This window comes from Callithrix jacchus, chromosome 18, assembly GCF_049354715.1.
Source record: "Callithrix jacchus isolate 240 chromosome 18, calJac240_pri, whole genome shotgun sequence".
In the NCBI taxonomy this organism is placed as follows: Eukaryota; Metazoa; Chordata; class Mammalia; order Primates; family Cebidae; genus Callithrix; species Callithrix jacchus.
Window position 1 is genome coordinate 12852373 of NC_133519.1, and position 26408 is coordinate 12878780.

The following is a 26408-nucleotide window of genomic DNA, read 5'->3' on the forward strand; positions in this document are numbered from 1 at the left end:
TCTGGCCACCATGAGTCCAGTGACAGTGAGGTGCACTCAGGGTTCTCACACACACATTCAGGACACACTCAGGGTGAAGTCGGATCTCAACAAGGAGAGTCAGGATCCACAGTTCAGGGAAGACACAGAGCTACTCATGGACAGACAGGAGATGTTACTGGACATGCCCACTCTGGTCATGGACAGTCCACTCAGAGAGGGTCCTGGACAACTGGAAGACAGAGATCTAGCCACAGTGAGTCCAATGACAGTGAGGTGCACTCAGGGGTCTCACACACACATTCAGGACACACTCAGGGCCAAGCTGGATCTCAACATGGAGAGTCAGGATCCACAGTTCATGGGAGACACAGAACTACTCATGGACAGACAGGAGATGTTACTGGACATGCCCACTCTGGTCATGGACAGTCCACACAGAGAGGGTCCTGGACAACTGGAAGTAGGGGATCTGGCCACCAAGAGGCCAGTGACAGTGAGGTGCACTCAGGGTTCTCACACAGACCACACTCACAAGAACACACTCAGGGTGAAGTCGGATCTCAACATGGAGAGTCAGGATCCACAGTTCAGGGAAGACACAGAACTACTCATGGACAGACAGGAGATGTTACTGGACATGCCCACTCTGGTCATGGACAGTCCACACAGAGAGGGTCCTGGACAACTGGAAGACAGAGATCTAGCCACAGTGAGTCCAGTGACAGTGAGGTGCACTCAGGGTTCTCACACACACATTCAGGACACACTCAGGGTGAAGTCGGATCTCAACATGGAGAGTCAGGATCCACAGTTCAGGGAAGACACAGAACTACTCATGGACAGACAGGAGATGTTACTGGACATGCCCACTCTGGTCATGGACAGTCCACACAGAGAGGGTCCTGGACAACTGGAAGACAGAGATCTAGCCACAGTGAGTCCAGTGACAGTGAGGTGCACTCAGGGTTCTCACACAGACCACACTCACAAGAACACACTCAGGGTGAAGTCGGATCTCAACATGGAGAGTCAGGATCCACAGTTCAGGGAAGACACAGAACTACTCATGGACAGACAGGAGATGTTACTGGACATGCCCACTCTGGTCATGGACAGTCCACACAGAGAGGGTCCCGGACAACTGGAAGTAGGGGTTCTGGCCACCATGAGGCCAGTGACAGTGAGGTGCACTCAGGGGTCTCACACACACATTCAGGACACACTCAGGGACAAGCTGGATCTCAACAAGGAGAGTCAGGATCCACAGTTCAGGGAAGACACAGAGCTACTCATGGACAGACAGGAGATGTTACTGGACATGCCCACTCTGGTCATGGCCAGTCCACACAGAGAGGGTCCCGGACAACTGGAAGTAGGGGTTCTGGCCACCATGAGGCCAGTGACAGTGAGGTGCACTCAGGGGTCTCACACACACATTCAGGACACACTCAGGGTGAAGTCGGATCTCAACAAGGAGAGTCAGGATCCACAGTTCAGGGAAGACACAGAACTACTCATGGACAGACAGGAGATGTTACTGGACATGCCCACTCTGGTCATGGCCAGTCCACACAGAGAGGGTCCCGGACAACTGGAAGTAGGGGTTCTGGCCACAGTGAGTCCAGTGACAGTGAGGTGCACTCAGGGTTCTCACACACACATTCAGGACACACGCAGGGACAAGCTGGATCTCAACAAGGAGAGTCAGGATCCACAGTTCAGGGAAGACACAGAGCTACTCATGGACAGACAGGAGATGTTACTGGACATGCCCACTCTGGTCATGGACAGTCCACACAGACAGGGTCCAGAACAACTGGAAGACAGAGATCTAGCCACAGTGAGTCCAGTGACAGTGAGGTGCACTCAGGGTTCTCACACACACATTCAGGACACACTCAGGGACAAGCTGGATCTCAACAAGGAGAGTCAGGATCCACAGTTCAGGGAAGACACAGAGCTACTCATGGACAGACAGGAGATGTTACTGGACATGCCCACTCTGGTCATGGACAGTCCACACAGAGAGGGTCCCGGACAACTGGAAGTAGGGGTTCTGGCCACCATGAGGCCAGTGACAGTGAGGTGCACTCAGGGGTCTCACACACACATTCAGGACACACTCAGGGTGAAGTCGGATCTCAACAAGGAGAGTCAGGATCCACAGTTCAGGGAAGACACAGAACTACTCATGGACAGACAGGAGATGTTACTGGACATGCCCACTCTGGTCATGGCCAGTCCACACAGAGAGGGTCCCGGACAACTGGAAGTAGGGGTTCTGGCCACAGTGAGTCCAGTGACAGTGAGGTGCACTCAGGGTTCTCACACACACATTCAGGACACACGCAGGGACAAGCTGGATCTCAACAAGGAGAGTCAGGATCCACAGTTCAGGGAAGACACAGAGCTACTCATGGACAGACAGGAGATGTTACTGGACATGCCCACTCTGGTCATGGACAGTCCACACAGAGAGGGTCCCGGACAACTGGAAGTAGGGGTTCTGGCCACCATGAGGCCAGTGACAGTGAGGTGCACTCAGGGGTCTCACACACACATTCAGGACACACTCAGGGTGAAGTCGGATCTCAACAAGGAGAGTCAGGATCCACAGTTCAGGGAAGACACAGAACTACTCATGGACAGACAGGAGATGTTACTGGACATGCCCACTCTGGTCATGGCCAGTCCACACAGAGAGGGTCCCGGACAACTGGAAGTAGGGGTTCTGGCCACAGTGAGTCCAGTGACAGTGAGGTGCACTCAGGGTTCTCACACACACATTCAGGACACACGCAGGGACAAGCTGGATCTCAACAAGGAGAGTCAGGATCCACAGTTCAGGGAAGACACAGAGCTACTCATGGACAGACAGGAGATGTTACTGGACATGCCCACTCTGGTCATGGACAGTCCACACAGACAGGGTCCAGAACAACTGGAAGACAGAGATCTAGCCACAGTGAGTCCAGTGACAGTGAGGTGCACTCAGGGTTCTCACACACACATTCAGGACACACTCAGGGACAAGCTGGATCTCAACAAGGAGAGTCAGGATCCACAGTTCAGGGAAGACACAGAGCTACTCATGGACAGACAGGAGATGTTACTGGACATGCCCACTCTGGTCATGGACAGTCCACACAGCGAGGGTCCCGGACAACTGGAAGTAGGGGTTCTGGCCACCATGAGGCCAGTGACAGTGAGGTGCACTCAGGGTTCTCACACACACATTCAGGACACACGCAGGGACAAGCTGGATCTCAACAAGGAGAGTCAGGATCCACAGTTCAGGGAAGACACAGAGCTACTCATGGACAGACAGGAGATGTTACTGGACATGCCCACTCTGGTCATGGACAGTCCACACAGAGAGGGTCCCGGACAATTGGAAGTAGGGGTTCTGGCCACCATGAGGCCAGTGACAGTGAGGTGCACTCAGGGGTCTCACACACACATTCAGGACACACTCAGGGTGAAGTCGGATCTCAACAAGGAGAGTCAGGATCCACAGTTCAGGGAAGACACAGAACTACTCATGGACAGACAGGAGATGTTACTGGACATGCCCACTCTGGTCATGGCCAGTCCACACAGAGAGGGTCCCGGACAACTGGAAGTAGGGGTTCTGGCCACAGTGAGTCCAGTGACAGTGAGGTGCACTCAGGGTTCTCACACACACATTCAGGACACACTCAGGGTGAAGTCGGATCTCAACATGGAGAGTCAGGATCCACAGTTCAGGGAAGACACAGAGCTACTCATGGACAGACAGGAGATGTTACTGGACATGCCCACTCTGGTCATGGACAGTCCACACAGAGAGGGTCCCGGACAACTGGAAGTAGGGGTTCTGGCCACCATGAGTCCAGTGACAGTGAGGTGCACTCAGGGGTCTCACACACACATTCAGGACACACGCAGGGACAAGCTGGATCTCAACAAGGAGAGTCAGGATCCACAGTTCAGGGAAGACACAGAGCTACTCATGGACAAACAGGAGATGTTACTGGACATGCCCACTCTGGTCATGGACAGTCCACACAGAGAGGGTCCCGGACAACTGGAAGACAGAGATCTAGCCACAGTGAGTCCAGTGACAGTGAGGTGCACTCAGGGTTCTCACACACACATTCAGGACACACTCAGGGTGAAGTCGGATCTCAACATGGAGAGTCAGGATCCACAGTTCAGGGAAGACACAGAACTACTCATGGACAGACAGGAGATGTTACTGGACATGCCCACTCTGGTCATGGACAGTCCACACAGAGAGGTTCCAGGACAACTGGCACTAGGGGATCAGGCCACCAAGAGGCCAGTGACAGTGAGGTGCACTCAGGGTTCTCACACAGACCACACTCACAAGAACACACTCAGGGTGAAGTCGGATCTCAACATGGAGAGTCAGGATCCACAGTTCAGGGAAGACACAGAACTACTCATGGACAGACAGGAGATGTTACTGGACATGCCCACTCTGGTTATGGCCAGTCCACACAGAGAGGGTCCCGGACAACTGGAAGTAGGGGTTCTGGCCACCATGAGTCCAGTGACAGTGAGGTGCACTCAGGGTTCTCACACACACATTCAGGACACACTCAGGGTGAAGTCAGATCTCAACATGGAGAGTCAGGATCCACAGTTCAGGGAAGACACAGAACTACTCATGGACAGACAGGAGATGTTACTGGACATGCCCACTCTGGTCATGGACAGTCCACACAGAGAGGGTCCCGGACAACTGGAAGTAGGGGATCTGGCCACCATGAGGCCAGTGACAGTGAGGTGCACTCAGGGTTCTCACACAGACCACACTCACAAGAACACACTCAGGGTGAAGTCGGATCTCAACATGGAGAGTCAGGATCCACAGTTCAGGGAAGACACAGAACTACTTATGGACAGACAGGAGATAGCATTAGACGTAGTTTTTCTGGGCATGGACAATCCACACAGACCGGGTCCAGATCTTCCAGAACAAGTCATTTTCAGTCACATGGTAGTGAAAGGCAAAGGCATGGATCAAGTCAAGCTTGGAAACATGGCAGCTATGGATCTGCAGACTATGACTATGGGCACACGGGGTATGGGCCTTCTGGGGACAGCAGACAAAGCAGCCAGAATTCTCACACTGCATGGTTCATTGATAGCACTGCAAACAAGTCACTGTCTAGACATTGACAATTATTTTCTGGTTCTGACCTTATAGGATCCAAAGCAACTAAAAGAATAGGAAAGCAAGGTCTAATTCATGCACAGTCAATGATAAGTCTTGAAAAATTAATTGATTCTCAGTATCAGTCTGGACCCATTATAATTGGAAGTCAGGAATCTAGTCATGGACATTCAGTAGTAACTCATAAACAGTCAAACCACACCCATGTTCGTCCTGTGTATAACACAGCCAGAAGGAAGGGATGTACACATAGCCAATCCAATGACTGCCCTGTATTCGGCCATGGACAATCCATATCAATTCATAGCCATTCAGAATCTAGTTCAAACAGAAATCGGGAATCCCATAATGATAGTAAAAGGCATTCAGAAGATTGGGAGAAAGACACTCATGAGCAATCAGGGTCTAGGCATGAAAAGTCAGAGTTCAGTACAATAGCTATACATGGACCTAGCCAGCAACGTTAGGGAGATACAACTTCTCATGGGCAGGTAAGATCCAGCACAGGCTTTGCCAGATGGGGATCAAGTCATGGACAATTAAAAGATGCCCGGGGTCAAACTGGATTCAGTGCCAATGAAAGACAAGTATACAGCCATGTCCAATTGACAGTTATGAGCGGTCACATGATAGCTAAAGTCAAAGATAACATTTTCATTCACTTTCTTGATTGCCAAGACCCTATAGGAATTGAAGAGTAAAATTATAGATATTCACCAAGCAGTGCACCCACATGCGGTGGAGGACACAAAGGCAAGAGTCAGAATCAAGTCTATCAAGAGGTATCAGAATACATAGTCAGGATGTGGGCAATAAACAGACAAGAGGCTCTGAGCCCGGTGGTTACTATGGAAAGGAAAGAACAGACTCAGCTTCCTTCTGCTTGGTAGCAACACCCCACTCTATGAATATGTCCAAGAATAAAGGAGTTATTACTTTGAATAAGAAGCCAACACGAACTAGCCCAAGATAAGAACTAACCCAGAGAAGAAATGAGACACATACACAAAATAAGGTATTTAACAATATCTCTTCTTTTTGGTAGCAGGAGTATATATCTGTTCCTTCATTTTCATTATAGTTCTGTAGTATATTACTTTTATTTGGTGACAGGTGTTTTTGTAAGGCTCCATATTCATTGAACTCCTTGGTTAGAAAATAGGGAATGAGGCCAGGTGTGGTGGCTCATGCTTGTAATCCCAGCTCTTTGGGAGGCTGAGGTGGGTGGACACAAGGTCAGGAGTTCAAGACCAGCCTGGCCAACATGGTAAAACCCCGTCTCTACTAAAAAATACAAAAATCAGCCTGGCGTGGTGGTGGGTGCCTGTAATCCTCGCTACTTGGAAGGCTGAGGCAGGAGAATTGCTTGAACCTGGGAGGCGGAGGTTGCAGTGAGCAGAGATCACATGCTGTACTCCAGCCTGGGTGAAAGAGCAAGACTCCATCTTGAAAGAAAAAAAAATAGTGAATCGAAGAGAAAATAAGCATTTGAGGCTACATTGAGAACTACATAATAAAGTGATTTGGGTGGCTGGGAATAAAATTAAGTTTTTAAAAAATATATGCATCTCAAAATTTGGATTTTCCAGATTTCGTTTTAATTGATCATCGACAAACCTATCCAGGGAGTTAAATGACATGGTTTAGGAGCCAGAATGTCTCTAGAAACATTGTAACAGATTCCATCCTGAACAAGGAATGTTGTAGTAGTTTCCCATGTGAATATTCAGAGTATTTGCATCTTACCGTGTCACTGCTGGAACTCTGTACAACTATATTTAAATTTATTGCCGTGGCTTTCTGGATGCAAGATCCAGAAAATTGTGATGAATAAAAATTGACAATAAACTTTTCGTCACGTTGTAGTTTGTCTTCTCATCTCCACAAGCACAGTTTACTGCCGTGGGATCAGATGCAGTTCTCTTCCACCTCTGCACAGGCAGGTGGCAGTGAAGCACTCAGGTACTAATAATAGACTCCAAACAAGACAAAACTCAAACCACGTCTGATCTTTTCCTCAATCTAATCACCGTCCAAAGCATTTACAGAAAGGCTTTATACTGATGAGTTGACCTTAGATGTTCTGGTTAATCGTGATTATCACCGCAATTATTATCAGCTATTTCCTAAGACAACCCAAACTCTGGAAATAAGAGTTTATACACAATGGATTTTCTCTGTCAAATATATTAATGGAAGAATCCGTATTAATAGAGGTTAACAGGTCCCGAAGTTTCTAGTAGAAGAAAAACAATTAAAAATATATTATTTCTGCCTAGGAGAAAACACATGAATTTATTGTGAATAGTGAGAGAAGTAAGGATGAGTCGAAAAACAATGTACAAAATGTGCTATCCTCAGTAGAAAGTCATTACGATAAAACCCAAAGAAAATGTCCAGAATCGGGGCCGGGTGTGGTGGCTCAAGCCTGTAATCCCAGCACTTTGGGAGGCCGAGGTGGATGGATCACGAGGTCAAGAGATCAAGACCATCCTGGTCAACATGGTGAAACCCCGTCTCTACTAAAAATACAAAAAATTAGCTGGGCATGGTGGCGCGTGCCTGTAATCCCAGCTGCTCAGGAGGCTGAGGCAGGAGAATTGCCTGAACCCAGGAGGCGGAGGTTGCGGTGAGCTGAGATCGCGCCATTGCACTCCAGCCTGGGTAACAAGAGCGAAACTCCGTCTCAAAAAAGAAAAGAAAAGAAAATGTCCAGAATATCAGAACTAGTAAGAACTTTAAAGATTCCCTCCTTACTTTGCAAGTTAAAAAAGCCAAGCACATCGTATTTAATTTAAAGGGTGATAGTTGTCTCCATTAAATTTGGTGCTCCACTATCCTCTTTTCACGCGAAAATGAAGCTATTTTTCCTCCACCTTCACTTTTGGAATTCAAACTAAAGTGAAATTCACCAGTGAGTGTTCAAGATCACAAGTCCCTATTGGAAGCAAAAGTTATATGAAAAAAGCGAACAAGCAAACAAACAAACAAACTGGCTCATTCTTCTGATTAGACTCAGAATATATCCATCTAATCTAGTTTTTAAATATTAAGAAGGACTTGTACTTTATGAACTTTAAATCATGCTATGTAATCAACTGTTAGTTTACTAGTGAAAAAACTGCTCTTATACTATTAATGTTACTCGGCAAAATTACTGTGTATATAGGAGTTCACTCTAAACAGTAACCAATTCATACCAATCTATCAATCACCATTTATTCACTGAATAAATACTAAGTATCAAAGAACAATTAGAAATGTAAATTTGATATTTCATTTCTTTCTATTATAGGTAAAGTAAGGCTTTTCCTATAATAAGTAGGTCTTTTATAGGTAAAGACTCAGTTTACAATATAACTTATAAGTTACACCAGAAGTACTAAATAACTCAGAAAGTTACACATCTCCCTTCAAAAATAAAAGGAAAGATAAAAATAAGACATCAGGTATGGTCTACAGAGAGAAAGGTTAAAAACTGGAGTGCTCCCATGTAAAACCTCTATGGACAGCTAAATTTCTTAGATGCTATTCAGCTGGAAAGAGAGAAGAGTCATAGGTACATACAGTTAGGGATTTCCCCTCTACTACCATCTTATAATAAGAGAATCCATAGCAATAGGAGAGATTAACTTGCCTATACTGTACAGCTAATTAGAAGTGCTGCTATGACCAAGGTATAGCTTTCTGAATCACAAGCCAAATCTTTCTATTGTGTCAGTTAGAGATTTCCCCTCTATTACCATTTTATAATAAGTAAGTCTGTTATAGGTAAAGACTTACTTTACCTATAATAGAAAGAGAAATCCATAGTAATAGAAGAGATTAATTTGCCTATACCATTCAGCTAATTGGAAGTGCTGCTATGACCAAGGTATAGGTTTCTGAATCACAAGCCAAATCTTTTATTTATGTATGTATTTATTTATTTTTTATTGCATTTTAGGTTTTGGGGTACATGTGAAGAACATGCAAGATTGTAGCATAGGTACACACGTGGCAGTGTGATTTGCTGCCTTCCTCCCCATCACCTATATCTGGCATTTCTCCCCATGCTATCTCTCCCCAACTCCCCACCCCCCACTGTCCGTCCCCTATTTCCCCCCAACAGACCCCAGTGTGTAGTGCTCCCCTCCCTGTGTCCATATGTTCTCATTGTTCAACACCCACCTATGAATGAGAACACGCGGTGTTTGATTTTCTTCTCTTAGGTCAGTATGCTGAGAATGATGGTTTCCAGGTTCATCCATGTCCCTACAAAGGACACTAACTCATCGTTTTTGATGGCTGCATAATATTCCATGGTGTTTATGTGCCACATTTTTCCTGTCTAGTCTATCATTGATGGGCATTTGGGTTGGTTCCAGGTCTTTGCTATTGTAAACAGTGCTGCAATGAACATTCATGTGCATGTATGTCCTTATAGTAGAACGATTTATAATCCTTTGGATATATACCCAGTAATGGGATTGCTGGGTCAAATGGAATTTCTATTTCTAGATCCTTGAGAAATCGCCACACTGTCTTCCACAATGGTTGAACTAATTTACACTCCCATCAACAGTGTAAAAGTGTTCCTATTTCTCCACATCCTCTCCAGCATCTGTTGTCTCCAGATTTTTTAATGATCGCCATTCTAACTGACAAGCCAAATCTTTCTATTGTGTCAGGGCATCTGCACTCACTCCACACATCTATAATTCCACATTCCACCGCTAGATGGCAGTGAAACACTCAGATACTAATGAGTCCAAGGAAGGCAAAACTCAGCATCTAATCTTTCCCTCAATCTAAACACAGTCCAAAGCCTTTACAGGAAAGAAAGGCTTTATTCTCTAAATATACATTTAAAAATGTCTAAAGTTTCACTGGTCCCTGAATCAACATTAATGTGCCTTTATTATATGTGTGTGTAAATATGTATGTATGTATATATAAATATATAGGTTATATAAATGCGTCCCATAATCCCTTGAACACAACCATTTGAAATTTAAATATGATATATTCCAATTTGCTGAAACTCTCAATAATATGTTTTAATCAAACGGGGCAATTGTTATAAATTAATTATTATTTTATAATAGTAATTTAGAAATTAATTATTAATTAATAATTAATAAAACAAATTATTAACTTATAGTGATTAATTAATATGTAATTAATAAAAATTATTAATTTATAACAATTGCCCCATTTGATTAAACCATATTAATGAGGGTTTCAGCAAACTGAAACATATTTAAATTAATATTTAATATTTAAATTATTAACAATTGCCCCGTTTGATTAAAAAATATTATTACATCAGAAGTAGTAAATAACTGATAAATTACACCAGAAGTATTAAATGACTCAGAAAGTTACACATTTCCCTTCCAAAATAAAAGGAAAGATAAAAATGAGACATCATGTATGGTCTACAAAGATAAAAGTTAAAAACTGGGGTGCCCCCATATAAAAACTCTGTGGACAGTTGAATTTCTTCCATGCTATTCACCCGAAGAGAGATGAGTCATAGGTACATACAGTGGAGATTTCCCCTCTACCACCATGTGTGCTAGCAACCTATAGATAATGCGTTTCTGTGCCAAGAAATACCCGGTGATGTCAAATCATGGCTGACACTGTCAGGGGGAAAACATGGCACTGAAGCGGAATGCTAGATAGCCGGATGGGAGGAATCAAAGATAAAATCCCTCTTCTTCAAACTTTCCAGATAAAGATGACCTTTGGATAAGGGAAACTGAAGGTCAGTTTGTACCAGACACACTGCATGCACTGGCTGTTCTGTTTGAGTTTAATACACAGTCCCTGTGTTCCCAGAGTTCTTGATAACCAGAGAAGACTTTCTGATAGAACACGCTGAATGAAGAAACCTTTGTGAAGCACTCTAACACTATCAAAGGTGAGTATGTAAGCTGTGGGGAAATGAGCAAGAAAAGGTAGAAAAATTTTAAAAAGTAAAGATTGAGGCAACTGTGGATTTGGTTGGAAATTAACCAAGCCAGCAAACAGAGGGAAGCTTCCTCTCTAATAATGAACTATTTGACACAATTAAAAGGCCACTAACTCAGACTTTGAAACCGGTTTTAAGCAACATCTTACTGAATCTTTGAAAAACATGGTAAGTGAAAGTGATTGATGCCCGTCTTAAAAATGCATAGAATTACCAGTAGAAGTTGACAAGTATATTTTTTGCCTTATAAAGCCATCTAGCATAAAGAAGTATGAAATTCGAAAGGGAAAATATGTTCATTTTCCTCTAAAAATCTAAAGATTTTTTAGATATATTATCTCACATTATTTTTTGCATTTTCCTGCAATGTACATTAATAAAAATCTTATGTCCTCTTACTTCCTACAAATAAAATGCAGTAATTAGGAAAAGCAAGAAATGGAGGATCACCCTCTGGTTCCAAATGACCTAGATGTATTTTTGGCTTTGCCACTTTCTCTAGAATTAAACCTTTAAGAATTGGCAGGTTATCTGTTCTTAATTAGAACATAGAAATGAAGGGTGGGAGAGGCAGTTTCCGCTACTGAGGATATTAGAGAAGAGGAAATATAGAGAGACCTTGAAATTCACAAATAGCATGATCTGCTTTGGCTACAAGAACAAGATCTAAGAGCTCAAGAATTTACATAGAAGTACAGACAGATTATCCCCTAGTTTAAAGTCATTACTTTAATATTCCTTGGAGGCTGATAAAAAAAGAAAAAAAATATCTGTTTCAGTCTACTAGTTGTTGCTTTCTAAACTGGTACAAAATATTCAATATTTGTGTTATTTATTTAACTCTGGATTAAAAGAAGAAAATTAAAATTTGCTGAATGCCTACTCACTATGTTGCAGACACTTGCTCTAAAACAACTTTGCAAGTAAAAAATTAACCATATCTGACAGACAAAATTGAGGGTCATGGAGGTTAAAAAAAATTCTAACACTCAGAGAATACATGTCAAATGTTACTTTCCCTCACTTTCATTTCTCTAAAAATCACTTTATGCTTCCTCATTTAGAACCAATAGACTAGATAGGTAGATCAATGATAGGAGATAGAGATAGGTAGATGACAGATAGACTAATAGATAATAGATTTTAAATAGATTTAAAGATTTTTTAAATGCTAAAATATTCTCCATAACTCACTCAGTAGTATCATTCTTTCTCTTTTGTCAAGGGGGCTTTAATAGGTCAGTAGTTCAACCCTGCTTCTTCCTTAATTTCTCAAGATGACATTCTGAGAATTCTCAAGATGTTGTTTGTTACCTTGCTGGGCTAGCTGAATGTCTTAAAAACCAATCCACCAATAAATAAAATCATGTCTCATTCAAACTAATTGTTTTCAAGTAGCATTAAAAAATGTATTGCTTCCATTTGCAATTGTTTCCATTTGGTGTGATTTCAGAGGATGGACAAGGGTTTTGTTGTCTCCCAAAGTGTCCACTTAGGCTCTAGATTTGCATACTTGCAGATTAGGAGAATAACCAATAGGCTTCATTTTCCAGCAACATTACTAGCTAGTTCCTTCTGTTCTTTTCATTCAAATACTTGCCCTATTCTTCCTTATACCTTTCCTGACCGACTTTTGTCAGGCCTGAAAGAATATTGGTTGAGCTCCACCTATGTGTGACCAAACATTCATATTTCTACAGCCCTCCTGCAACATATCATCCAAGAATGTGGACTAGGTTGATTAGAATCTCTCTATGATTATTTTAATGACAGAATCCAGATGATCCAGATAATGTGGGTGTTGTCAATGCAACATTAGGGTCACTGGTTCACTCATCTACTCATTGGAGAGAAGTTAATGACAACTTAGGTGACAGATAATGCAGTTGACGCTGAAATTAAAAATGTGAGAAGACTTTGTCCCTGTTCCTTCCTTTGTATGTTCATCGAGGAGACCAACATATGAGAAAATGACAGATGGGAACACTGTGGCAGGTGCTATAATAGACACGACCAAATAGACATGATCAAGGAACTATCATTGATCACGTCAGTTACAGCACTTGCCACAATATGATCAGTGTGTGAAACTGCCTCTCCCACCCTTCATTTCTGTGTTCTAATTAAGAACTGATCACCTGCCAATTCTTAAAGCTTTAATTCTAGAGAAAGTTGGTAAAGCCGGAAACACATCTAAGTAATTTGGAACCAGAGAAATCTTAAGGAAAGAGGTAAATTTTCAATGGGTCTCCAGAGATGGTCAGGAGTTATTCAGGTTTGTCTAAGGAGACTGACTACTCCAGCCATGTGTTGAGTGTACACAGTCTTAAAGTAAGAACGACCATAGTGAGCTCAGGGAACCTGAACATAATCCAGCACAGCTAAGACACAGATTGTATGTGCAAGCATAGCAAGAAGCAATGTGGGAGCAATAGGCATGGGAAGATTCTACAATGAAAATAAAGATCAGTTTCTTGGGAACCTTTTCTAGCAAGTTAAACACGAATAAAAATAAAGATACCATGGAAATTGTTAACTTTTTATTTAAAATTGCATAAGTGGTATTATTCCACTGTGTTAAATAAATCTTGTCTAACTCTCCATCCAGCTGCACACAAGAAATCTGAAATAATGTTTTCCAAAAGTGAACATTGATTATTTCTATATGATGGAATTGGTGATGATTTGATGCTGTCTTCTATTACAGTTTTCTGTATTGCTTGACTATTTCATCATTAAGAAGCATTCATTCTTTTAAACTTAAAAAGTCATTAAAATAAAATACAAAACAACTCATATGTTTACACTCGCTCAAAGTATAGACAGAGAGACTTTGGAGCAAAAGAACATGATCCAGATTGACAAGGAATAATTACTGCTCCAGAGAACTGGGAAAGCAAGGTCCCTCAGACAAACAAAGAGAGGTCAGACCAAGAATGTGTAGTCAGACTCATTCAACAGAGTGAGACTTAAACTTAGGTTATTCATCTAGAAGGAGGTAAAGTGTTAACATAATCAGAGAATAGAGAAAAAAAAAGATCTAACTTGGGTGGAGATCCAAGAAATTTTATGAAAGACTCCCAAATGGATTTATTTTGTGTGGTAGATTTCCAAGCTTTGGTCAGCATTTCTGGCATATAGGATCTGTTTTCTATTATGAATTTGGCTCTTGTCAGCCTGCTAGCTACAAAATACGGTTGCAAAAAAATCTATTACACTTAGATTAAAAAGTTAAAAGTTATTCATAAAAACAAGAAATTGAGCATGATGACTATGTGCAGGATGAAGGTGAACCATAGTTTTCTCCATGTTTTTTTAAATCCATTTAATGAACAATTATTTCTACAGAGAAGTGATTCTCAGTAGAGTTGGTAGAAGCAATTCTTGAGGATTTCTGGCTCAAGTTCCATTTTGCTCTTAAAAATTACTGAGAGACCTGAAGAGCTTCTGTTTATGTGGATTATATCTATCAATGTTTTCCAGGTTAGAAACTAAAACTGAAGAGTTTCTTAAATATTTCTTCATTTAATAAGTCCATGACATATTAACATGCCATATTTTTATTAAAATGTGACTATTTTTTAAAAACAAAAAATTAATGAGAAGAGTGGCATTGTTTTATACTTTTGAAAATCTCACTGATGTCTAGCTTAACAGAAGACAACTGGATTATAGTACCTACTTCTGCCTTCAAGCTGTTGTGACATCACACATCTGAAAAACTCTACCGAATAAAAATTAAAAAGACAAATAACATCTTAGTATTATGACGAAGGTAGTTTCGACTTCACATATACCCCAAGACTACATATGAAGAAGCATGGCTAGAGAAAATTCTAGCAAGAACTTTAAAAAGTGTAACTCTATTATTTGTTACAAGATTTAACAAGCATTTTAGGCCTTGGATCCTCTAGGGGAGAAAAAAGATAAAATGTGAGAAATATGAGGCCAAATTTTGGAGGAAACTAACATTGATTGAATGCCTATCATTTTCCAGGTTTTGGACAAAGTCAAAAGTTACTACTGGTTTTCTCAGAATTCAGAGTTTTCCAGCCTTAATAACTATTTCAAAGTTTATCACCTTCCTCCAATGAGCTAAAAAAAATCACAGGCCTAGCCTACTGGCTTAGGAATTTAAACTTCTTGTTGTAATGCCAATAAATTTCACTACAGCTCTTTTTTTTTTTTTGAAATAGAGTGTCACTCTGTCCCCCAGGCTGGAGTGCAGTGGCACAATCTTAGCTCATTGCAAGCTCTGCATCCCAGGTTCAAGCAATTCTCCTGCCTCAGCCTCCTGAGTAGCTGGAACTACAGGCACACCCTACCATGTCCAGCTAATTTTTGTATTTTTAGTAGAGATGAGGTTTTACCATGTGGGTCAGGCTAGTCTCAAACTCCTAACTTCATGATCCAAAAAATTATCTGTTGTTTGTTTACTATGTGCCAGACAGTGGTAAAGGGCTTTACATGAATTATTCCATTTCATAATCATATGAACTTTGGTTATCAAACATATTTTATAATGGATGGAACTTGGTAACTGTTATTTGGTTTTGTGTTTTGGAGTTTGATAAATATAAAGAGAAAAACAACAGGACAAAAAAAGAGCCTCAAGGATCACTTAACAGAATTTCACAGCTCTAAGGTCACTGAAGATCACCTAAGTCAATGGCTCTTAACCTTTAGCTGTTTCCTTGTTCCAAAACCATTTGAGTATCTCTCTCCCAAATGCCCTTCCCCTCAAAAAACTGCCGAGACTCACTTACAAATGTTTCATTATAATTTCGGGGACTTTCCAGACCCTTTAAAGTCCACTCTTAGATATTGCCAGGTTAGAAACCTCATGATACTCCCTTTATATTTCATTTGGAAAAAAGTGAATTGCAGTGTCACACAACCAATAGGTGTCAACTGTTTAATCAGAATAACACTGCACACCATATCCCAGCCCAAAGCCTTTCCTACCATATCAGGTTGTCTTTTGGAAATAGAACCAAAGAAAAATGAGTTTGTGTAGGTGTAGCTGAAGTTAAAGGTGACTTAATATGAGACCATATCTTTTCAAGTGGTATCAATGTTTTTTCTTATTTTTTAATATAGACATGTTATATAAATATGCACCATATTTTTCTCTAAAAACGAACAGACATCAAGCCTGCCAGTAAAATAAGCCAATATATTACTGTAAATAAACAAAATTGACATCAAAACTATTCTCCCATCTATTAATTATATGCATAAAAATTACTGAACACATCATTATTAATTTATACCATGCATTCTTTCAACAGAAACATATCACAAGTAAGAAACATTTTAAAACTTGATTTTAATTACAATGATACAGAATTACATTCTTCCTTTGAAAAGTTTGAATACTTGTAGATATACACTACAGCCTCCTCTGACCTTCACCCCAAATCCAGTGATTTCTTTTCCCTACCCAGGAATAATCATGGAGAAATTGGGCTTCTCTTCAAACACCTTAAATATATTTTTATAGACTATATATATATATATATATAGTCTATATATATATAGAAACATTTAACATTTAGTTTACATTTTTAAGTGGCATGTCTAAGTGAAAATGCAGATATCTCTTCAACACAAATTTTAATTCCTTTGGCTGTACACCCAGAAGTGAAGTTGATGGCTCATATGATAATTCCATTTTTTTTAAAGACCCCTATACTATTTTCAAGGCTGGCTGTACTAATTTACATTCCCACCCAGACAACTGGTCATCTTAACATGCTGTATTTCTCAATTTATTCAAATTTTCTTTTATATCCTTTTGTAAGTTTTTTTTCCCCTGTATGTCATTTCACGTTTTCATTAGATTTATTTGGGAGTTTAATTTTGTTGTTAATATAAATGGTATTTTTCTATCAAATTTTTGAGTTGGTGATTTCTACTACATAGGAAGATATAAACTTATTCATTCTTACTGTGTATTTGACTATCTTGCTGCATTCTTCTTATCTTCAAATGTTTGTCAATTAATTCTGGAGGGTTAATTTTGTCTGAAACTGATGAGCAAATTATCTTTCTTTCAACATTGATTCCACAGTTATTAATTTTTTATTGTAATAGAATACACATAACAGAATTTATCACTTTAATTTTTTGGTAAACCAATAAGTAGCATTGGTACATACATATTGTTGTGTAACAATCATCAGCTTCCATCTCCAGAAATTTTACATCTTCCCCAAGCTGAAACTCTGTACCTGTTCAATAATAACCCTCCTTTCTCCCCTTCCAACAGCAGCCATCATTCTCTTTTCTGTCTCAATGAATTTGACTACTGTAGGTACCCATCTAAGTGCAGTCATACAACACTGGTCTTTTTGTGTCTGGTTTGTTTTGCTTGGCATAATTTCTTCAAGACTCATCCATGTTGTAGCATGAATTGGAATGTCATTTCTTTTTAAGTTTGGATATAAATACCACATTTCATTTTTCCATTAACAAAATGGGCATTTGGGTTGTTTGTACTTTTTGGCTATTGTCGATAATGTGGCCATGAACATGGACCAAAAAGTATCTGTCCCAGTCCCTGCTTTCAATTGTCTTGGATGCCCAGACGTGGAATTGCTGCCTCATTTCTTGTTGATTAGGACTATGTAAATATTGGCACTCACAGTAGGCATCCTTGTCTCCTTTCTGACTTCAATGGCATTTTTCTAATGTTTCAGCATTTGAAGTACAGTATAATGTTTGCTATACATTTCTGTTAGATAACCAATATCAGATTTAGAAAGTTTCCTTCTATTCTTAGTTTGCTGAAAACTTTTATCATAAATGAGTTTAAAATTTTATCAAAGGTCTTATTTCAATCTACTGAAAAAATATATTTTTTCTTTTTGTATTCATTTTTAAAACTATATTAATTGATTTTCAAAAGTTAAACTGATCTTGTACCTTTGGGAAACTGTATTTGGGAAATACATTTGTGACTCTCCTGGAATTGATATGCTAATGTTTTATTAGGATATTTGCACTTCTGTGCTCATTAGTGAAATTAATCTATAGTTTTATGTTCTCAGGCTTTCACTACTTAATTTTTGTACCAGGTTATTCTCACTTGATAAAGTCGCTTGGGAAATTTTCATTGTTTTCTGTGCACTGGACTAGTTCATGCAAAATGTGGATTTCTTCAAGGTTTGGTAGATCTAGCTAAAACTAGTGGGCCTCCTGACTTTGGAGAGTTTGAAGCAGTCTTTCATGGTTGAAAATAGAAAGTCAGATATAGATTCCTTGACAGTTTCTATTTTCTTACTAACTTAACCATTTTGTGTTGTTTTCAAGTTTACTGATATTTACTTATTCATAATATTCATTTTTTCAGCTTTTTGAAGGTATAATTGACAATAATGTTCTATTTTTAATTATTAGTTTATCTGTAGTTATTTTTGTTGCTTTTTACTGTTCTTTAATCCTTTGCAAAATGTTATGCCTTTAATTACCAAAAATGCTTTACCTTTAATTCTATTTTATCTGCTGTTAATTGTATTAGTGTTTATCTGCCATATCTTTTCCATCCCTCTTTTTTAATCCTTACTTTGTCATTGTTTTAGATATGTTTTCAATAAACAATATATAGTCAAATATGGGTTGTTTATTTATTCAACTGGAGTTTATCTGTTAACAGAAAGAATTAGCCAATCATTTTATCTTTTAAAAAAAACTTAAAACAACCTATAGAAAAAGCAAAGTATAAACTAGGATGGCAGAAATACTATGTTAGTTAAATTAACATAATTAAAATAACAGAATTAGCCTAAACTAAATAATGAAAAGACAGAGACATTTATAGTTGATAAAAACAATGATTCAACATGTTGCCTACAAAATGCATGCCGAAGACAAAAGACCCAGAATGGTTGGAAAAAAAGAATTTTTAAAAAAAAATCAGGCTAATATGAACCAAAGTAAAGCTGGAATATAGCTCTTAATATCTGAAAAAGCATCTGGGACAGTATTAGATGGAACAAAGTACATGTAATTGCCATAAACATGTGTATCTAGTGACTCAGGCTCAATATCTATCAGACAACTAACAGAACTACTGCAATAAATAGATAAACAAATAAATGTGGTTTAAGATTTTAACACATTCTTTCAGAAACTATAGCTCCAGCAGACAAAAAGTGAGCAGAGATATCAGAGATATAAGATACCTAAAAAAATAGCATACCCAAAGGATTATAAATCGTTCTATTATAAGGACACATGCACACATATGTTCATTGCGGCACTGTTTACAATAGCAAAGACCTGGAAGCAACCCAAATGCCCATCAGTGATAGACTGGATAAAGAAAATTTGGCACACAGACACCATGAACTACTATGCATCCATAAAAAACGATGAGTTCATGTCCTTTGTAGGGACATGGATGAAACTGGAAACCATCATTCTCAGCAAACTGACACAAGAACAGAAAACCAAACATGCATGTTCTCACTCATAGGCTGAAGTGGAACAATGAGGGGAACATCACACTGGGGTCTGTTGGGGTGTGGAGGGCTAGGGGAGGTACAGTGGGGATGGGGAGGTTGGGGAGGGATAACACTGGGAGAAATGCCTGGTGTGGATGAGGGGGGATGGAGACAGCAAACCACCATGGCATGTGTGTACCTATGCAACAATCCTGCAAGATCTGCTCATGTACCCCAGAACTTAAGGCACAATTAAAAAATATATAGAATATAAAGTTCAAGCTACTAAAAACATAGAACTCTTTATCTATTAAGTTGAGAATATGCATTCCTCTAGAATACATTGTACAGTCAAAGAAAAGACCATCCGGACCATAAAGGAACAAATTCTGGAAGATCAGCACACACAGCCTATATAATCTACGGCTATAATGTAGCAAGTAATTAATAACGAATGAATAACTTTTAAAAAAGCTTATATCTTTGGAAACCACAGTCTTTGGGTTAAACAAAAATATGAAGAGAACTGAGAAACACCCATAGAACTAAATTGCAATGAACATTTTGGAGACAGGGATAAAACAGTTCTTAGAGCAAAATTTATGGCAAAAATATTTATCAGGAAAAAAAGGATAAAAAGAAGCTAATTCAAATAAGACCACAGGAAAAAAGCAAGAAGGAACAAAATAGTAAATACAAAGTTAGAACTAAAGAACAAAATGATGAGAATTAATAAAAACAAAAGCTATTTATTTGAAATGTTTGATGAGATGGGCAAAGTGCCAAGACTGAGCCAATCAGAGAAAAGAGACACAAACCTATCAAACATATAACAAGAAAGGAGACATGACCACTGCACAGAAGCAACATATTTGAAAACGTAGATTAAAGGGATCAATCCCAGAAAAAAAAATAAATTGCCAAAATTGGTACAAAAAGTAGACAAATTCAAAAGGACCTTCAGTATTGAAAAATTTAAATAAATGAAACTGCACGTCCTGCCCATGCACCCAGAACTTACAAGTATAATAAATAAATTTTTTAAAATTTAAATAATAATTAAAGATCTTGTTTTCCATCCTTAACAAAATTATACCCAGATCACTAGAGATTTCTATCACACTTTTAAGGAACAGTTCTAATTTTATAGTTCTTCCAGAAAAGAGAAAAATAAAACTTCTCCAACTAATTCTATGAAATAATATAATCTATGAAATAATATAATTTATGAAATAATATAATATAATCTTGATTCCAAAATAATATAATATGGGCCATAAAATAAAATCATAGTTCCACTTTACCTCTGAATATATATATTTTTAAATCCTAAATAAAATATTAGCTAATTAAAAGTGAATTTTAAAATTAAATATATAATTATATTATATTATATATTATATTATATATAATTATATAAATAGATATATATTATATAGTTATATTATATTATATATAATTATATAAATATATATTATATATAATATATTATATCATATATAATTATATAAATATATATATCATATATAATTATATAAATATATATATAATATATATATTTATATTATATTACATATAATTATTACTTCAAGATAACAGGATACAAAAACTATTACAAATCATATAATCTATCTTTAAAATTTGCTACATTAATATACTAAAAGATTAAAATAACATGTTCATCTCAATGCAGAAAATACTTTTGACAAATCTCAATGCTCAAACTATAAATAAATAGAAATTTACTAATTTGGAATGTGTTATATATCAAAAAATACAGTATACCTCATAATTAATGGAGCAACTTTAGAGGCATTCCCTTTATAAACAAAATCAGGAGCAATATCATTATTAGTGTATAACATAGTGGGGTGCCCTGCCCAATGCTATAGGGAAAGAAAAAGAAATAGGTACATTGATTGAAAAAAAAACAACAAATGATATTACTTGCAGATAATATATACTCTCTAGCTAGAAAAAAGCACGTAATCAACAAAGTATTACAACAAATAATTCAGCACGTTTATCAGAAACAGTCAAGTTACAAAAATTAAAAGTGCTTTTCTCTCCAGCAATAACCAATTACAAGATGTATTTAAAAACAAGATATCATTCAGAACAGCAACAAAATGTAAAATAACTAGAAAATAATGACAACATATAATACCTCCATGTAGCAAATTTTTAAATCTAATGAATGACATAGAAGGTCATCTGAATAAATGGAGAGACATTCCAAATCTTGGATGGGATGACTTAATATTATAAACATGTCAGTTCATATTAATCAATGATATGAATAATTCAATATAATCACAAATACTTCAAAATATTTTTGTTGAATTTTTTTGAGAAGTTTGATAACCTCAAGTTTTTTATGGAAGAATAAGGATCCACAAACAAGTAAATCAACATTTCAAGAAAAAGGCAGAGTGGGTACTTGCCCTACCAAGTATTAAGACATACTACTCACAGTAATAAAACAATGTGATATTATTGCAATGACAAATAGATCAGTGAAACATGATAAGAGGCTTAGAAATATAATTATGTTTATATGGAAACAATATATAGTAAAGTGGGCACCATACATCAATGGAAAAGGAGAGATTAATAGGAGTTGCCAACCTGGCTCATGCTGTAGATAAAAACAAAATTGGATCTTTACCTAAAATCACACACAAAGAAACTGCAAATGAAATAAATATCTAATGCGAGCTTAAAACAACAAAGTAGAGAGAAGAATATATGGGAAAATATCTCAGTAACGTCAGCACAGGAAAGAACACTGTAGACAAGAACATTATATGCACACATAAAACAAAAATAGTGATGACTTTTATTACATTATAATTGAAGATTTCTGTTCAGTGAAAGACACATGAACAAAGTTAACAGAAAGATGACACACTGAAATTTTTTGCAGTATCTAAAACCAACAACGTACTGATATCTAAAACATACAATGAACGTCTTAAAGTAAAATAAAATTAACAGAAAAATGGACAAAGTATTTGAACAGGCAATGTGTAGAATAGGGTAATCAAGATGGCTTACAAATATAAATAAAGATGTTGAAACTCATGAATAAGGGAAATCAAAATAACAGTGAAATGGGCTGGAAAAAGTTAGGAAACTAGATATTGCTAGGTGTTGGCAAGGATGTGGGTTTAGAAAACCTCAGGCACTTCTGGTAAGAAAGCAAAGCTGTTCTGGAGGGTTATCTGACAGTATCTAGTCAATATCAAGTATACACATGGCCTACTGCCTAGAAGTTCTACTTCTGTGTGTATGGTCTCCAAAAATATCCCCCAGAGATCTATAATGGGTATATATGTAAGAGGATGTTCATCACAGCATTATTTTTCAGTGCTGAAGAATTAATTAGAAGCAATGTGAGTGTACATCACCAGGGAAGTGCAGAAGTATACTGAGTAGATGCAAAGCAACAGCACAGTTAGACTCAGTGGTCTAGATATATATACTGCAACATGGATACTAAATTTAAAAAAAAAGAGATCTAACATAAAATAGCACTTACATAAAAGTAACAATACACACTTTACAAGCACCTGTACAAAAAGAGATACATAGTAAACTCATTAGAATAATTATCTGGTGAGGGAGGAGGAGAGGACTGAGAATAAAGAGTGTGGATGAAGGTTAGCCAACTTTTCCAAAGAAGAATTTGCAGAGCTTAACAATTATAATGTGTCATGAAATAAGAAATATGATTAACTCAAATCTCTACACCTAGGATTTAAAAAAAAATAAACATTGATATCCTGAGTGCTGATGGTCTCAATTCAGCAAAATGTCTGAGGACAAAGCCTATGAAGGGTTCATTTTGCAAGCTCACATAATAATAGAACCTTCTCGGTGAAAGCATAGGAGAAAATAAAAGGGCTGAAACCTAAGAACAAACGAATTCTGGATCTCTGACTTCAGAAGACAAAAGAAAAGAAAGACAAGGAAAATTGAATCGTTTTCTGCAGGAGTGTTAACTTAAAAATTGCACAATTTATAAATTTTTAAAGGAGAGTTATATTTCTTATAAAGGGTTACATCATAATGGTGACAGGCAAATTCTGACAGGCTGGGAAGCATGGCCTCTGGCTGAAGCCAGAAAGGCAGGTACTTCAAGGGAGGAGGGACTGGGGTAGGAGCTCTGTGTGGAACCAATTGACTAAACATACATATTCAATGGGTTACAGGAGTCATGACTAGGAAGGTAGTCCTCCTAATGCACACATACTGAATAAATGTGTATGTTACATCTGACCAATGTTCACTTTGGAGTGGAGACTTAATATTTAAATATATTAATATTAGGCTTTATAAGGTCCTTTCAGGATGCAAAGTCATTCACATATGCAGCCTTTGTAAACTGGCTAGAATCTGTCCACAGTCACTGGTCTTCTTATCAGGAGAAATTTCTTGAAATAGTCTCTTGTCTAATCCAAGCTGTAGCTCTGGTTTATAGAACGGTGGGATGGAGTCAGCGTCTGGCAGTAAATGAACTACAAATGGTTTTGTAAAATATTGCTCACTTGGAGGCCAGTGCTTGTTAAGCTGCTGGAGAAAAATAGAAACCTTATGGCATTTAGAACACAGTTTATTCTTTAAGTGCAGAAGTGTGTGACTTAACCCTTGCCTTTTACGGTCTTAGCTTCTGCTTATAATTTGGCATCTTACTGCCACAAAGAGTCTGTTCTATCAGTCTTATATTCTCTATTTGCACATCAGTGTGTCTAAACCCTGCAAAAGTGAGGGGATATAATAAGATATGTCTGACTTCCTGTCCCATCATGGCTGGGAATTCAGTTTTTAAGATTTATCTAGGGTCCACTTGGCCAAGATTTAGGGGTAGGAGGGGGCTGTTCAGTCAGTAGAGGGGTTTAGGATTTATTTTTAGTTTATAGGAAAAACCATGCTCAAACTGCCAAGTAGTTTCCAGTGTTGAGTAGGGATAGGGCCACAGACACACACTCCTGCTTCCATAGACATTCCTCAGGCAGGCCTCATGTACCTAGCCAGGACCCTGCTCTTGCCCCTAAAGGAATTTATCCTTTTAAAAGTATAATATTCCTCTTATCTGACGATTCTAATACACAGTGGGGTAACCATAGTTAACAATAACTATATTTCAAAATAGCTATTAATAGAAGAGAGAATTTTGAATGTTCTAACCATAAAGAAATGGCAAATTTTGGAAGCGATGGATACGCTAATTGCCCTGATTTGATCATTACGTAAGGTATATATGTATACAAACATCACTTAACTACAAATATGCACAATTATTAGATGTCAACTAAAAACAAAATGAAACTTGGAAAGTATAATGTGATAATACTGTTTCAGGGATCTGATCTTTGATCTGCAGAAAAAGAGGAGACATGAAAGAACTGAGGGGAGGGCTTGTCATTCCTCTTCCTCCCCTTTCTCTATTACCATCTTGCCTTAACATGTCTCTGGTTATTTTACTATGTTTTTTATATTTATTATGATCGCAGAACACAGCAAAAAGTAAATAGCAATTATATCAGTTCTAACTCTACTTGAAGTAATCGAACAACTCAAACTTTATTAAGTGAAAGGGAGAATTTATTGGTTCACGTGACTGGAAGGTGTTGAAATGAGGCTAGCAGGCTGTACTCACTCTGAGGCTTAAAGGATATCATCAATATCAGGTGAGTTTCTCAGTCTGTCAGCTCTGCTTTTCTCTCTGTTGACTCCAATTTTGACACATAGTTGTGAGATGGCTGCAGCAGCTCGGCCTACATTCTTCCCTGTTCAAATCTCAAGGTGAGAGGGTACATTAGTTCAACCATTGTGGAAGACAGTGTGCTGATTCCTCAGGGATCTAGAAATAGAAATACCATTTGACCCAGCAATCTAATTACTGGGTATATACCCAAAGGATTACAAATCATTCTATTAGAAAGACACATGCACATGTATGTTTATTACAGCACTGTTCACAATAGCAAAGACTTGGAACCAACTCAAATGCCCATCAATGATAGACTGGATAAAGTAAATGTGGCACACATACACCATGGAATACTATGCAGCCATAAAAAAGGGTGAGTTCACATCCTTTGCAGGGACATGGATGAAACTGGAAATCATCATCCCAGCAAAGTGACACAAGAACAGAAAACCAAACACCACATGTTCTCACTCATAAGTGGGTGTCAAACAATGAGAACATGTAGACACAGGGAGGGGAATATCACACACTGAGGCCTGTTGGGGGTGGGGTGCTAGGGGAGGGATAGCACGGGGTAGGGGGATTGGGGAAGGATAGCATTAGGGTAAGTATACCTAACGTAGATGACAGGGTGATGGATACAGCAAACCACCATGGCATGTGTATGCCTATGTAACAAATGTGCATGTTCTACAATGTACCCCAGAACTTAAAGTATAATAAATTAAAAAAAAAATCTCAAGGTGCAGGGGCCAAGAGGTTGAGGGGAGAGGTGGAGGACGAATGCTTCCTCTTTACTGGTAGTTCCCACAATAGTCTTGAAATTCACTCTGCCTTAGACATCCAAGGTCACGTGCTCACCCATTCCTGTCCACTAATATCCAAGCAACATTCACCCTCAAAAATCAAAGATAACCCCCTGACTCCCTCCTCACAAGGAGTAAGAATGGCCAATGGTTGGATTCCTAAATGAAAATCAGAGACTGTTGCCAGAAAAAAGAAAAGTGGAATGTATACAATAGAAGAAAACGATGGATATACCTAGAGCAATTTGTATTCAACATTCACTATCCTCTTAAAGCTACTCTTTTCCTAAAACAGATTAAAAAAAACCTTCTCCCT

The 26408-nt window shown here is 38.4% G+C and overlaps 1 protein-coding gene and 1 long non-coding RNA gene across 4 annotated transcripts in view; both read right to left on the minus strand.

Moving 5' to 3' along the window:
- Positions 1-26408, minus strand: part of LOC103788982 (uncharacterized) — an 870763-nt gene that overhangs the window by 488398 nt on the left and 355957 nt on the right. The gene's annotated exons all lie outside the window — the stretch shown is intronic.
- The window catches only part of LOC103788983 (uncharacterized), a 209007-nt gene that overhangs the window by 72784 nt on the left and 109815 nt on the right, over positions 1-26408 (minus strand). The window lies entirely within an intron of this gene.